The following is a 15,210-nucleotide window of genomic DNA, read 5'->3' as shown; positions in this document are numbered from 1 at the left end:
ATGATGATGATGATGATTATTATTACTTCAGACAGAGTGTCACTATGTTGCTTTCAGTAGAGTGCTGTGGCATCACAGCTCACAGCAACCTCCAACTGTTAGGCTCAAGCGATTCTTTTGCCTTCCTTCCTGAGTAGCTGGGACTACAGGCACCTGACACAATGCCCAACTATTTTTTGGTTGCAGTTGTCATTGTTGTTTAGCAGAACCGGGCTTGAAACTGCCAGCCTCCGTGTATGTGGCCGGTGCCCTACTCACTGAGCTATGGGTGCCGCCCTTATTGTTATTACTTTTTGAGACCAAGTTTCACTCTGTCATCATAGGTAGAGTGCTGTGGCATCAGACCAGAAGTTTGTGTTATTGAGAACTTTGGAACAGACCAGGCATGGTGGCTCATGTCTCTAATCCTAGCACTTTGGGAGGCTGAGGTGGGTGGATTGCTTACGCTCAGGAGTTCCAAACCTGCCTGAGTAAGAGTGAGACCCCATCTCTACTAAAAATAGAAAAAGTAGCTAGCACTTGTGGCCAGTGCCTGTAGTCCCAGATGCTGGAGAGGCTGAGGGAAGAGATCACCTGAGCCCAAGAGACTGAGGTTGCTGAGAGCTGTGATGATACTGTGGGGCAGTCTACCCTGTGTGACTGAGTGAGATTCTGTCTCAAAAAACACCAATAATAATAATAACAACTTTGGAAAAGTCTGTAAATGTCCTCACAAAAATGAAGAACTAATAATGCTAGGGTAGAAAAGAAAAATGCATGCACTTTATAGTAATAACAAGGCACGCAAATGATACACAGAATGTAAATTAGGCAGCCTGACTGTTTATATTCCTTTGAAATTTCAACTATTTACATATACGTGTAGGAAGAATGTGGTTTGGGAAAATTGGTACAAGAAACAAGAGAAAACCAGTTTACCCACTTCTTCTTTTGATTATTCTTCACTTCACCTCTGCTTTATTTCCTCACAGGTGTTACTAGAGATAAAAACTACAGAAGTTGAGGGGCAGCACCCATGGCTCAGTGGGTAGGGCCCCAGGCCCATGTACCGAGGGTGGCGGGTTCAAACCCAGCCCAGGCCAAACTGCAACAAAAAATAGCCGGGTGTTGTGGCGGATGCCTGTGGTCCCAGCTACTTGGGAGGCTGAGGCAGGAGAATCGCCTAAGCCCAGGAGTTGGAGGTTGCTGTGAGCTGTGTGATGCGATGGCCATAAAAGTGAAACTCTGTCTCTACAAAAAAAAAAAAAAAAATAACAACTACAGAAGTTGAGAAACCTTAATATACCTATATAAATAAGCTTAGTGGAGTTTATAACACATTTTCAAACATCCACTCGCTTTCTAACATAATATAAAAGCTTAATAAGCCATAAAAGTTTCACACATAAGCAAAACTGCTGTGTAATGCAGTTCCAGTTTTTAAGTATGAGGCTATTTTCTTTTTTTTTTTTAATTGAATGGTAACTGTGTACATTAATGAACTTCTAGGGTACAGTGTGGTGTTTTCACACACAATCCGAAACACGTCCATCAAACTGGTTAACATAGCCTTCATGTCATTTTCTTAGTTATTGTGTTAAAATGTTCATATTCTACTCATGGAAAGATTCACTTGTACCCTTGTAAGATAAACCACAGAAGTGAACCCTCCAATCCTCCTCCTCCCACCCATCCCCCCTCCCCTCTCCCTCCCCCCTCCCCGTATCCTTAGGTTGGAGGCTATTTTCTAGAACTAAGGAATATGTAGCGGCATTCTAGGGGCATTATTTTTGTTAAAGTCTTTGCCAGTAAGACTTTATTTTACACTATCATCTAATTGCTTACATTATGTGTACATTTGTGTGTATATGAGTTTGAACCAATGAAATTGAGGATAGTCAACTTTTTTGATCTATGAAAATGGCAATATGAAATGATCTAATTTTATGACCCATAAAAATGATAATTTCAAGGCTGGGTACAGTGGCTGATGCCTGTAATCCTAGCACTCTGGGAGGCTGAGGCAGGAGAGTCACTTCAGGTCAGGATTTCAAGAGCAGTTTGGGCAATAGAGGGAGACCCTGTCTCTACCAAAAATTAAAAATAAAAAATATGAGATGATAATTCATATACACATGTATATATGAAATGAAAGTTTCATAAAACATTACCTACCCTTCTTAGATGGAAATACTCTGATGTTTTTCATTTTACTCTGGTTTATTTTATTCTTTTCTGATTGTTTTCCACTATATTTATTTTATGATCTACATTTGTGAAATAGCTATACAGTTTGAAAAGCACTCCTAGAATGTCTCATGTCACTACCCCTAAGGCCTTGGTCTTGGTCGCTGCAGGCAGGAACCAGGCACGACAGGGATTAGAAGTATAAGCTTGCAGGAGGTGGGCTAACCTTGAGTGCAGGGTAGCCCAGAGCTCCAGCTGCAACGGCTATTCATGAAGGTTACGCACAACAGGTGTGGAGAGTTACAGTAACGATCTACACAACAGGTGTGTAGAGTTAAGGTAATTACATACGAGGGCTGCCTGCCTAAGGATTGCCACGTGCTCTTTCCTCACGTGTTCTTTCCCCACAGACCTCATGAAGAAGTACCAAGCATCAATGTTTAACACATGCTTACTAGTGAGTGACTGATCTTATCTCATTCCAGAACACTGAGTTACCTAGGGGATTGCCCCCAAGTCACAAAACATCTCTAGGCTTGCCAGGAGACTGTCCTGTTCTCAGCGTTTCCTTTTAATGTGATAAGAATCAGTAACTGTCCTTTGCAAGCATGGTGTCCATTCCTCTACCGTCTCATAAGGATATAAATGTAAAAATTGCTAAAATTTAAGAAGTAAATGTCAATTTGTTTAAATTATTATTATTATTTTTGTCTCCCTCTGTTCCCCAAGCTAGAGTGCCATGGCCTCAGCCTGGCTCACAGCAACCTCAAACTCAAGTGATCCTCCTGCCTCAGCCTCCTGAGTAGGTGGGACTACAGACACCTGCCACAAAGTCTAAATTTTTCTATTTTTAGCAGAGACAGTTATCACTTTTGCTCAGGCTGGGGTGGAACCCTTGAGCTCAAAGGATCTTCCCTCTTTGGCCTCCCGGAGTGCTAGGATTACAGACATGAGTCACCAGGCATGGCCTTTAAATTCATTTTTAAACTATTGACTGGAAGGTTTTTACTCCTTATTTTGTTGTTGTAACAGTAGTAGATCTAGTTATTGGGGGGCATAAGACAAATTCTATAAAAGACTACCATTTTAATTAATTTATAGATGAAGTTTATTCTCTCCAACTAAAGATAATTTTAGATAGAAAGTAAATTTGTATTAAATTTGTCATATTAAAGGCTTGCATTAGCTGTGACAATAGCATTGAGATTTCCTATCAAATTCTGTTTATATATTATTTTATATATATATCTAATATATATTTTAGATATATATCTATCTTAGATAGGTATCTTATATATATTATTTATTTATTTATTATTTTTTTTGAGACAGAGTCTCAAGCTGTCACCCTGGGTAGAGTGCCATGACGTCGATCCATGACACCTGTTCACAGCAACTTTTTGCCTCCATTTTTCTATTTTTAGTAGAGATGGGGTCTTCACTTTTGCTCAGGCTGGTCTTGAACTCGTGAGCTCAAGCAATCCACCTGCCTGGGCCTCCCGGAGTGCTAGGATTATAGGTGTGAGCCACCATACCTGTCCTCTTGTAAACTTTTAAATTAAACTAAAAGTTTACTTAAAAAATTCCATTTTGTTTGCCAACATCATAACCATTCCTCTAGGAATTACATATGAGGAAGAAAAATATCACTGCAAGTGTCTGACTAAGTCCTTTTTTTTTTTTCTTTTTGAGACCTAGTCTCACTTGGTCATCCCTGGTAGAGTGCTGTGGTGTCTTAGCTGACAGCAACCTCAGACTCTTCGGCTCAAACAATTCTCTTGCCTCAGTGTCCCAAGTAGCTGGGACTACAGGCACCTGCTACCATGCCTGGCTATTTTTAGAGATGGGAGCTTGCTCTAGCTCAGGCTGGTCTCAAACTCGTGAGCTCAGGTGATCCACTAGCCTCAGCCTTCCAGAGTGCTGGGATTACAGGCATGAGCCACCGTGCCTGGCTCTAAAATCTATTTTCATATTCTTTCTTAATTTTATGGCCATGATTAGTGACCACAAATATCATGTAGGAGAAAGTATGTCTCCCAGGTTATTACAGTAAATGGTTTTCGTTTTAAGAATTCAGTGTAATTGTAATGTTTTAAGAGACTATATATAGTACTTATGTGTACCCTCTTGGAATTTATAGACTTTTAGGTAAGTGTCCTCTTTATTACTGCTATTTCAGTCCAAACTGTGCTTCTGGGATATAAATAAATGGGCCACATACATACATCTCTAAGGCAACAGGCAAGAAATGTCTTGTAATTGTTATTATTAAAAAATTAGGAATATGGCTCGGCGCCTGTGGCTCAAGCAGCTAAGGCACCAGTCACATACACCTGAGCTGGCAGGTTTGAATCCAGCCTGGGCCCACCAAAAAACAATGACAGCTACAACCAAAAATTAGCTGTTGTGGCAGGCACCTGTAGTCCCAGCTACTTGGGAGGCAGAGGCAGGAGACTCGCTTGAGCCCAGGAGTTGGAGGTTGCTGTGAGCTGTGATGGCACAGTACTCTGCCCAGGGCGACAGCTTGAGGCTCTGTCTCAAAAAACAAAATTAGGAATTATTAATAAATTAGTTTGCATTAAGTGTTGTGTGTGTGTATATATATATATATTCAAAGTCATGAAAATATATATTCAGAACATTGAAAGCTTTTTTTCAGGAAAAAATCATAGTACTAGTAGAATAAATGTATTTGGAAGATATTAACCTATTAGGTAATACACAATAAGCAGTTAAATTGTATGTGGTTATTATAAATAAGTAAGCTTCTTATTATTCTTGTTCAAATCACAGAAGGAAATCATAGTTGTTTCACTTATTACATGTATTACCTCTTTTAAAGAAATAAGCACCTAAGTTTTGGGCTCGATAGTAAAATAGCACATCTCCATCTGAGAATGGACTTAGAATCCTGGTTTGAAACCTCAGTTGCCAAAATTTGTTAATCCGTATTAATTACACCTTTAAGAGCAAACTATATACCAAGCGTTAGATTCATGAGGATTTGAGGGTGTCCAATTCCTGGCCAGGATGGGAGGCAGCAGGAGCTGCAGGCTCACGGTCAGCCCTATAGAAACCACAGCGCTGGCTGGAAGCAGCAGAAGGCTGGAGAGACTCAGGCTGTTTGGAACCAGGTTGAGTGTTAGAGTTGATGAGTGGCCGTCCGGCGAGTGGATGTCTTGGAGGAAAGCTTTTGAAGTCTGTTGACTTTTTCCGGCATTATCTCTCATAACAGACATTGCCTGCAGTCTCACTGCCAGAATTGGAGACTGCAGCCCAGGCTGCAGACGCTGATACTGCAGAGTATCATCAGGGCAATGCAAAAGGCGTGGTGGCAGGAAGTGATGACAAAAATGAATGTATAGGGAGGCTGAGGTGGGAGCACCCCTCGAGCCCAGGTGTTTGAGACCAGCCTGGGAAACACAGTGAGACCCCACACACCTACCTCAAAAAAAATTAAAAAGCAAAAACAAACAACAAATTGACTGGCTTGATAGTCATTCCTCTTCCTTTCTCTTTTCCAAAGCCCTTGGGCTGGAGAATTACTTCTTCCCACAGGCTTCTCTGTAAAGATTTAAAGTTAAAACTCTGAGACAGGAGTTGCCTAATGGATAAGCCTGGGGCCAGAGGATCAGCAGCGGTCAGGTGGGGCTTGCGGGGCTGTGCCCTGGGGCTCGTCCTTCAAGCCTTTGAACTCACTGATGGCCCTGTAGCCATTCCTCAGTTTATCTTATCAGCTAGAGGAGCAACAGGAATGTGGCCAAGATAATTGGATAGATACCAGACCAATTTTCTGTTCCATTTAAGTGGACAAGTGAGCAGTCCCAAGAGAACTGGAGAATTTCCTGTCACTGTGTAGACTTCTGGCCGTGTCAGCATAACGTGCGGAGCGAGGCCTGTGCTTTCCTTCCTTATTAACTAGTCACTCCCTGGGCCCAGTCTCGGGCATGTCATTTCCATTTAATGATAAGATGTATTATTCTATTAATTCCGTTAATAATGAGCACCTGTTTGAACTTTAAGATTTCATTGACCGAGTAGCACTCAGTTCCCTGGAGCAGCTCGGGTTGCACCATCACCTGGTGCCCCATGTGAGGTGTTCAGCCTCTACCCATCAGTTAAGAGGCTTTTCAAAGGGAAAAATGGTTGTTGGTGGCAGAGGACATGCCCTTACTCCCCAGTCCTAGGGCTCTGCACCCTGATTCTCTGTAGGAGTTTATTGGAGGATCCATTTAGTCATCATATATGCAAGTGCAAAATTTTGTTGTAAACTACCACAACGCTTCAGGTACCCTCGAGCTGAATTTAGAAAAATAAGCAAGGATGATCAGGCTGCTGAGTTGGGAAAGTGCTTTCTAAGAGGACCATGAGGCTTTCACTCTTTCTCAGTCTGGAGTCTTGAGGAATCCTCCCACCTTGGGTCTCCTGGAGCGCTAGGATGGTAAGTGTCAGCCACCATGCCAAATGTCAAGTCAAATTCTTCTTTTTGAGACAGAGCCTCAAGCTGTCACCCTTGGTAGAGTGCTGTAGCATCACAGCTTGCAGCAACCTCTAACTCCTGGCTTAAGCGATTCTCTTGTCGCAGCTTCCCAAGTAGTTGGGACTACAGGCACTTGCCACAATGCCAGGCTTTCTTTTTTTTTTTTTTGGTTGTAGTTGTTATTGTTGTTTGGCAGGCCCGGGCTGGATTCAAACCCACCAGCTCTGGTGTATGTGGCTGGTGCCTGATCTACAGACACCCAGCCTCAGGTCAAATTCTTAATAAGAGAATATTTTAGGCCAGGTGTGGTGGCTCACGCCTGTAATCTCAGCACTCTGGGAGGCTGAGGCGAGTGGATCACTTGAGATCACAAGTTTGAGACCCTGAGCCAGAGCCAGACCTTGTCTCTAAAAACAACTGGGGGTTGTGGTGGGCACCTGTAGTCCCAGCTATTTGGGAGGCTGAGACAAGAGAATCGCTTAAGCCCAATAGTTTGTGGTTGCTGTGAGCTGTGACACCGTGGCACTCTACCAAGGGTGACAAAGTGAGACTCTGTCTTGGAATAATAAATAAATACAATTTCTAAAAGAGATAAATATTTTTTAAAAGATTAAAAATGTGGCAAAATATTTTTGGATAACATTTACTAGCATAATTTTTCCAATAAAACTAAGAATCTAAATGAAAAATACTTGACCATGTCTGAGAATCTATCATTTGGATTTATTTCAAATTTAAAATGGAACAGTTGGAGAAAATTATCTCATCACCAGCTAATGACTTTCAGGTGCTGACAATCTTTTACCTTCTCCTACACACCCTTCCCCCACTAATAGAAAGTAAATTGACTCCAGATTTCATATTTTTGATCTATAATAGAATTGTACAAACATTTCTACTCTTTTGTGCAATGCCTGTGGCTCAGTGGGTAGGACGCTAGCCCCATATACTGAGGGTGGTGAGTTTGAACCCGGCCCCAGCCAAACTGCAACAACAGCAACAATTAGCCAGGCGTTGAGGTGGACGCCTGTAGTCCTAGCTACTCAGGAGGCTGAGGCAAGAGAATTGCCTAAGCCTAGGAGTTGGAGGTTACTGTGAGCTGTGACACCACAGTACTCTACCATGGGTGACAAAGTGAAACTCTGTCTCCAAAAAAAAAAGAAAAAAATAATGGGCAGTGTCTGTGGCTCAAAGGAGTAGGGTGCCAGCCCCAGATGCCGGAGGTGGCAAGTTCAAACCCAGCCCCAGCTGAAAAAAAAATCATACACACAAAAAAAATTTCTACTTTTTTTTTTAATTTCTACTCTTTTATGTTTAATGTTCCTTAAAGAAATTATATTTCTTGGCTCGGCGCCTATAGCTCAACCGGCTAAGGCGCCAGCCACGTACACCTAAGGTGGCGGGTTCGAATCCCCAGCCCGGACCCGCCAAACAACAATGACGGCTGCAACCAAAAAATAGCCGGGCGTTGTGGCGGGCGCCTGTGGTCCCAGCTACTTGGGAGGCGGAGGCAGGAGACTCGCTTGAGCCCAGGAGTTGGAGGTTGCTGTGAGCTGTGATGCCATGGCACTCTGCCCAGGGGGACAGCTTGAGGCTCTGTCTCAAAAAAAAAAAAAAAAAGAAATTATATTTCTTTTGTCGTGGCTCTCTCTACATGGATTTATCTCTGCATGAAGGAAATTTGCTCAACTCTGAGTCATTGAAGGCTTATATTGTCAACCAATTGCTATGACTTTTTTTTTTTTTAGAGACAGAGTCTCACTTTGTCATCCCTGGTAGAGTGCTATGGCATCACAGCTCACAGCAACCTCCAGCTCTTGGGCTTAGGCGATTCTCTTGCCTCAGCCTCCCAAGTAGCTGGGACTACAGGCGCCCACCACAATGCCTGCTGATTTTTTTGTGGCAGTTTGGCTGGGGCCAGGTTTGAACCCACCACTCTCGTTGTATGAGGCCGGCTTCCTACCACTGAGTCACAGGCACTGCCCGACTATTCTTTAGTTTTATCTATAGTTCTTGAATGATTAAAATTTGTGACCTTATAAATGTGGCTGACTTCTAACCCTCAGGCAGCTATGGAAATATTTACATTACTGTAGAACTTATGTTAAATCAGCTTGCTGTGACATTTGTCCTTGCCTCTTTAATGTTGATTTACCATAACCTTGCAGATGCAGAGTAATGTGGACTCCAGGCCAGAGGGTTTCCTCTACGTACCCACGGACAAGATGATGCATAAAAAAATATGAGCCCTGGCTGGGCACGGTGGCTCACGCCTATAATCCCAGTACTTGGGAGGCTGAGGTGGATGGATTGCCTGAGCTCACAGCCTGAGCCAGAGTAAGACCCCCGTCTCCAAAAAATAGCTGGGAAGTGTGGCGGGCACCTGTAGTCCCAGCTACTCGCGAGGCTGAGGCAAGAGGATCACTTGAACCCAAGAGTTTGAGGTTGCTGCAAGCTAAGATGTCATGGCACTCTACTAAGGGTGACCAAGTGAGACTCTGTCTCAACAACAAAAAAAAATTTCTGAGCCCTAAACCAGACACACAGTAGGTGCTCAATAAGCTCCCATTTATTCTTACCACTTATTAACTTTACTCTGCCCACTCTGTTACTTCACCTCCTTTCTCCCTTTCCATTTCCAGTCCTCTTATTTCCAACTGTGCATAACAAAATGTATTTGAATTTCAGCTAAGAGTTATTTCCTCCTCCACATGCCACCTTCAGTTCATTGTTGCCATGCGACTCTACAACATGCTATCTTTAGTGCTAGGGAGAGTCCCATATGGTTCAACAAATCCTGTGTTTATTTTCTCCCAAGTATTTGCTTACTGGACACGTATATAACGTGGAGGGGAGTGATGGATAGAGGAAGGTGATCAGTGTATGTTTCTTCAGAACTACACTGACTGGGACAAATAAGTTAGTAAATTTTTTTATTTGTTTTATTTTTTTTAATAATAAGTTAGTAGATTTATCTTTTTTGTGGACACAGAGTCTCACTATGTCACCCTCAGTCGAGTGCTGTGGCATCACAGCTCACAGCAACCTCCAACTCTTGAGCTTAAGCAATTCTCTTGCCTCAGCCTCCCAAGTAGGTGGGACTACAGGCGCCTGCCACAATACCTGGCTATTTTTTATTGCAGTTGTCATTGTTTAGCTGGCCCACACTGTGTTTGAACCTACCACCCTTGGTGTATGTGGCTGGCACTGTAACCACTGTGCTACAGGCACCAAGCCTAGGAAATTTATCTTATAATCCATTTCATAGCTATATGTTTTCTTTTCTTTTTCTTTCTTTCTTTTTTTTTTTGAAGACAGAGTCTTACTTTGTCACCCTTGGTAGAGTGCCATTGCATCATAGCTCATAGCAACCTCATACTCTCAGGCTTAAGAGATTCTCTTGCCTCAGCCTCTGAGGTAGAGTAGCTGGGAATACAGGTGCCTGCCACAACGCCCAGCTATTTTTAGATATGAGGTCTCCCTCTGGCTCAGGCTGGTCTCAAACCTGTGAGCTCAGGCAATCCACCTGCCTCAGCCTCCCAGAGTGTTAGGATTATAGGCGTGAGCCATGGCGCCTGGCCTACTTTAATTTAAGTTAATTTTTAAGAGATGGGGGTCAGGTGATAGTATAGTGGAGTGATCATGGATCACTGTAACTTTGAACAACTAGGATTAAGAGATGTTTGCACCTCAGCTTCCCAAGTAGCTGGGACTACAGTCTCCTGCCATGATGCCTGGCTAATTTTTAAACGTTTGTGTAGAGACGGGGGTCTGCCCTTATTGCCCAGGCTAGTCTCAAACTTCTGACCTCCAGTTGGACTCCTGCCTTGGCCTCCCAAAATGTGGAATTACATATGTGAGCCACCATGCCCTGCCAAATTCTAGAATATTTTTTTTTGAGACAGAGCCTCAAGCTATACCCCTGGGTAGAGTGCCGTGGCATCACAGCTCACAGCAACCTCCAATTCCTGGGCTCAAGCGAGTTTCCTGCCTCAGCCTCCAAGTAGCTGGGACCACAGGCGCCTGCCATAACACCCGGCTATTTTTTGGTTGCAGCCATCATTGTTGTTTTGGCGGCCTGGGCTGGATTCGAACCCGCCACCTTAGGTGTATGTGGCTGGCACCTTAGCCACTTGAACCATAGGCGCCGAGCCTAGAATATGTTTAATAATTCATTTATATTTGATTTTATAATTGGTACTTTAAGGTTGTTACAAACCTTAAATTCTACTGAGTAGAAATATTATAGATTGACAATGTGGGTTGACTTCTAAGTCTACATGTAAAGTTAAGAAGTAATACTTTTAATTAGTTATATCTAATTCATTTATCTTAGGTAGTAACAAAGGTTAACCAATTTTGTCCAGTCGTATTTACCGATATCTATTACATATATAACATTATGGGAGAATCTGGACAGGACACCAAAGAGGAATAAGAAACTTAATCTCTCCCATGAAGGAACTGTCTAGTTGAATTTCAACTATTTCTGTACCACCCCCCACCTGCTACTGTCTCAGTTACTGGTACAGAAGTTGATTTCTCAACTTACCATAGGTGAGAAAAGTCATTATATATGCAAATAAAAAATTTTGTTGTAAAGAATAGTTTTTATGGGCGGTGCCTGTGGCTCAGAGGGTAGGGTGCTGGCCCCATATACCGAGGGTGATGAGTTTGAACCTGGCCCCGGTCAGCTAAAACAGCAGTGGCACTTGCAGCAAAAATAGCCTGCATTGTGGCAGGTGCCTGTAGTCCTAGCAACTCAGGAGGCTGAGGCAAGAGAACCCTAGCCCAAGAACTGGAGGTTGCTGTGAGCTATAATGCCATAGCACTCTACCAAGGGCGACAAAGTGAAGACTTTGTCTCAAAATAAAGAATAGCTTTTACTACAATGGATGGATGTGTATTAGGAATTCAGAAAACTGAGGTGGGCTGGTGTGCCAGCTGGCTTCCATTGACCTCTCTCTCTAGCTAACCTCTACCTTTTTCATCTCTCCTGGAGGCGTCTGTAGCCTGGGTCATATCAACAGAGATTCCTCTCCCTCTGGCCTCTGGTTTAGTTCAATATTGAGTGTAGGTGGGTGGGAGGAGAGCACGGTCATGGTACGCATGTTTGTGGGCCCTGGGGCAAGAACACAAATGCAGTGCCAGATACCATGTTCCTAACTGTTTAAAACAAATTGCTGGGGCCAGGTGCGGTGGCTCACTCCTGTAATGTTAGCACTCTGAAAGGCCAAAGCTGGTGGATTGCCTGAGCTCACAGGTTCACAGCCTGAGCCAGAGCAAGACCTCATCTCTAAAAATAGCTGGGCATTGTGGTGGGTGCCTGTAGTCCCAGCTGCTCAGGAGGCTGAGTCAAAAGAATTGCTTGAGCCCAGGAGTTGGAGGTTGCTGTGAGCTATGATACCACGGTACGCAACAAAATGAGACTCTGTCTCAAAAACAAAAACCAACCTAATGGGTGGTAAATGAACTGTGAAATAATATATGTTATATGCATGTATTTTGGCCAATGTTTTTGTAATAATGTGAAAGGCCAAGTTCAAATGTAGAGTTTTCTAATTTGTTAGATTTCCACACTAGAATAGAGGGACATGGTGAGAAACAGGTCTCTGCCTGCAGCCTAGCACATTCTTTTTCCACCCAGCTCTGTCCTGTGCTCCCCCAACCCCACCCCTGCCTTTACTCTGGCCAAGAGCTGCTTGTCAATCTGAGGGATGTTAGCTATCTGGATCCTGGTAAAGCCTGTGCAGATTCGGTGGACAGGCTGGGGGCCACTTGGGCATGTTATGTCCCGGTACTGATGATGTAGCTGGCATGTACCCTGCAGTGACTCGTTTCTCCTATTACTTTCCTTTAATCAAATTTCCGCGAGCTCTTTATTTATACACTGCGCTGTCACGTCACCTGGCTTTCGCTTGCTGGGAATCCATCATTTGCTTATGAGGTTTTCTGTACCCTTTTCTCATTAGTTCAAGACAATTAAGGTGATCTTATTTGGGGCTTTAGTAATCATAACCTAAAGGCAAATTCGAGCCCTGAGATCCATGGCAGTGTCCTACTTTTAGGGATATGCTTCTGTTACTTTTCTAGATGAACCAGAATCTGTTCATATTACTTTTCTAAGTTGCAGAAACAAAAAACAAAAATTTTAAAGTTATCCTAGAGAATTCATAGACTCTTCTTTCCTCCCCCAGTACATCTGGTAACCTTAACTGGAGAATAATGGGTTTTCGGGATGATTTGATGTGGGAGGGGGGGAGGGAAAGGGAAAAAGCCTGATATGATGACAGTGTCTGTCTGTGCCACTAAGTGCACGGTGGTCCTATTCACTGACCTCGGGAGTGAAAAGAGAACCATACATTCCAGAGAAAGGATAAGGTCAGCCTTGTACACCCTCACCTGTTGTGAGTGTCCTGCTGCACATGCTCTTACTGGTGGAAGGAGCTGGAGGTGTAAATTTGGTTGTCAACACCTGTGAAACTAAGATAGTAAACGTGGTATTGGGGGGGGGCATGTAACAAGAGAAGGCCGCTGAGGAAAAACAGCCTTAGTGAACTCAGTTCCTGGACAGTAGCAAGTGGGGGTTGGTACAGAAGCCAAAAGAGAGAGAAAATTTAAGAATAAAATGGTTAATAGAGTCAGATGGGAGACTGAGGCGAGAGGACTGCACACTCAGGAGCTTGAGACCAGCCTGAGCAACAGAGGTGTACCCCATCTTTACAAAAAGTAAGAAAGAATTATCTGGGTGTGGTTATGGGCACCTAAAGTCCCAGCTTCTTGGAAGGCTGAGGTGGGAGGATCCCTTGAAGTTAGGAGTCCCAGGCTGTAGTGCACTACCAGCAGGGCCCTGCCCTCCAGCCTGGGCTACAGAGTGAGACCCTGTCTCTATTTAAAAGAAAAAAATCAAGTAAGATAAAGAATGAGAAGAGTCACATTTGGTGATTAAGAGATGCTGACTGTGGTAAGTGCAGTCTCAGTGGAGTGGAGGGCAAAGTCTGACCACAGGGAGTCCAAGAGCAAGGGGGAGTGAGGAAATGCCGCTAATAATTCAAGACGGTTTTGCTTTGTTATAAACAACAGCCAGATGAGGACTGCAAAGGGGGAGGAGCTGGAAACTCTGCAACAGTGTGACCAACAGTGGCCCCAGCTGGGAAAAGGGGAAGGGAATCAAGGGGTAGCTTAAAATGAGACGTCCTGGAGCAGAGCAGGGGAGAGGAGATCAGATTGAGTCAAAGGAAAAGAGGTTTTTTCAGAGTTTGGAGGAAGGAGGTGGGTAGAGTCACAGACACAACGCGAGGCATGGAGGGCACTCACATTTCACACAGTGACCTGTTTTCTCTGCACCATATGAGGCAAAGTCCCCTCCAGAGACAGAGAAGGGCAGAGGTGGAGCAAATGACTTGGAAAGAGGCTGAACACATGTGTATACTGGTGAGAATAAGACGGAATCAGTCAGGCCAGGGCGACATGACACAGCTAGTCTGGTCGCTGGTCCTAAGCCACATTCCTTGTTTTGTAAACTCAGTTTTAACCCTAATAGTGCATGTCTTGAGTAGTTTAGGGCAATTGATTTGGGAGATTAACTTTTGAGTTAGAAATGTTTTTTTAGGGAATCAGAACCTGTAGCTCAGTGGTTAGGGCCCTGGCCACATACACTGGGACTGGAGAGTTCAAACCTGGGCCCTGGGCCTGCTAAACAATTCTAACTAAAAAAAAAAAAAAAAAAAGCTGGGCTTTGTGGTGGGTGCCTCTAGTCCCAGCGACTTGGGAGGCTGAGGCAAGAGAATCACTTAAGCCCAAGAGTTTGGGATTGCTGTGAGCTGTGACACCACAGCACTCTATCAAGGATGACATAGTTGAGACTGTGCCTATAGCTCAGTGAGTAGGGAATCGGCATACACCAGGGCTGGTGGGTTTGAACCAGACCTGGGCTTGCCAAACAACAATGACAACTACAACAACAAAAAAATATCTGGGTGTTATGGTGGGCGCCTGTAGTCCCAGCTACTTGGGAGGCTGAGACAAGAGAATTGCTTAAAGCCCAAGAGTTTGAGGTTGCTCTGAGCTGTGATGCCACGGGACTCTACCAAGGGCGACATATTGAGACTCCATCTCAAAAAAAAAAAAAAGGAATGCTGTTTTGGAGGTCCTGAGTTACGTCAATTATTGTTTATTATGGGTTATGGATTACTGTTGCTTAAGAGAAAGGTTAGTTCGGTTCTTGCTTTGTTGTTGCAGTTGTCATTGTCATTTAGCTGGCCTGGGCCAGGTTTGAACCCTCAGCCTCGGCGCATGCCGGCGGTGCCAGAACCACTGTGTTATGGGCACCACCCTCGGTTCTGGCTTTTAACTTTTATATACAAAACTAGGATTTTGGAAATGGAAGAACAGTCTTGAAGAGGCTACTCTCACTGTTCTCTAAATTGCCAGCTTGTGACAAAGTTTAGTAGACCCATCCCCGTCTCTGCATCCTGGCTGACAGTGACAGGCAGCCGGACACTCTTCTACCAAAACGTTCGGAGAGAAAGCTGCCCAAGAAAAAATAGAGATGCTGAGTGTCT

This window comes from Otolemur garnettii, unplaced genomic scaffold (assembly GCF_000181295.1).
Source record: "Otolemur garnettii isolate 467f Iridium unplaced genomic scaffold, OtoGar3 scaffold00010, whole genome shotgun sequence".
In the NCBI taxonomy this organism is placed as follows: Eukaryota; Metazoa; Chordata; class Mammalia; order Primates; family Galagidae; genus Otolemur; species Otolemur garnettii.
Note: the sequence above shows the minus strand (reverse complement) of the source record.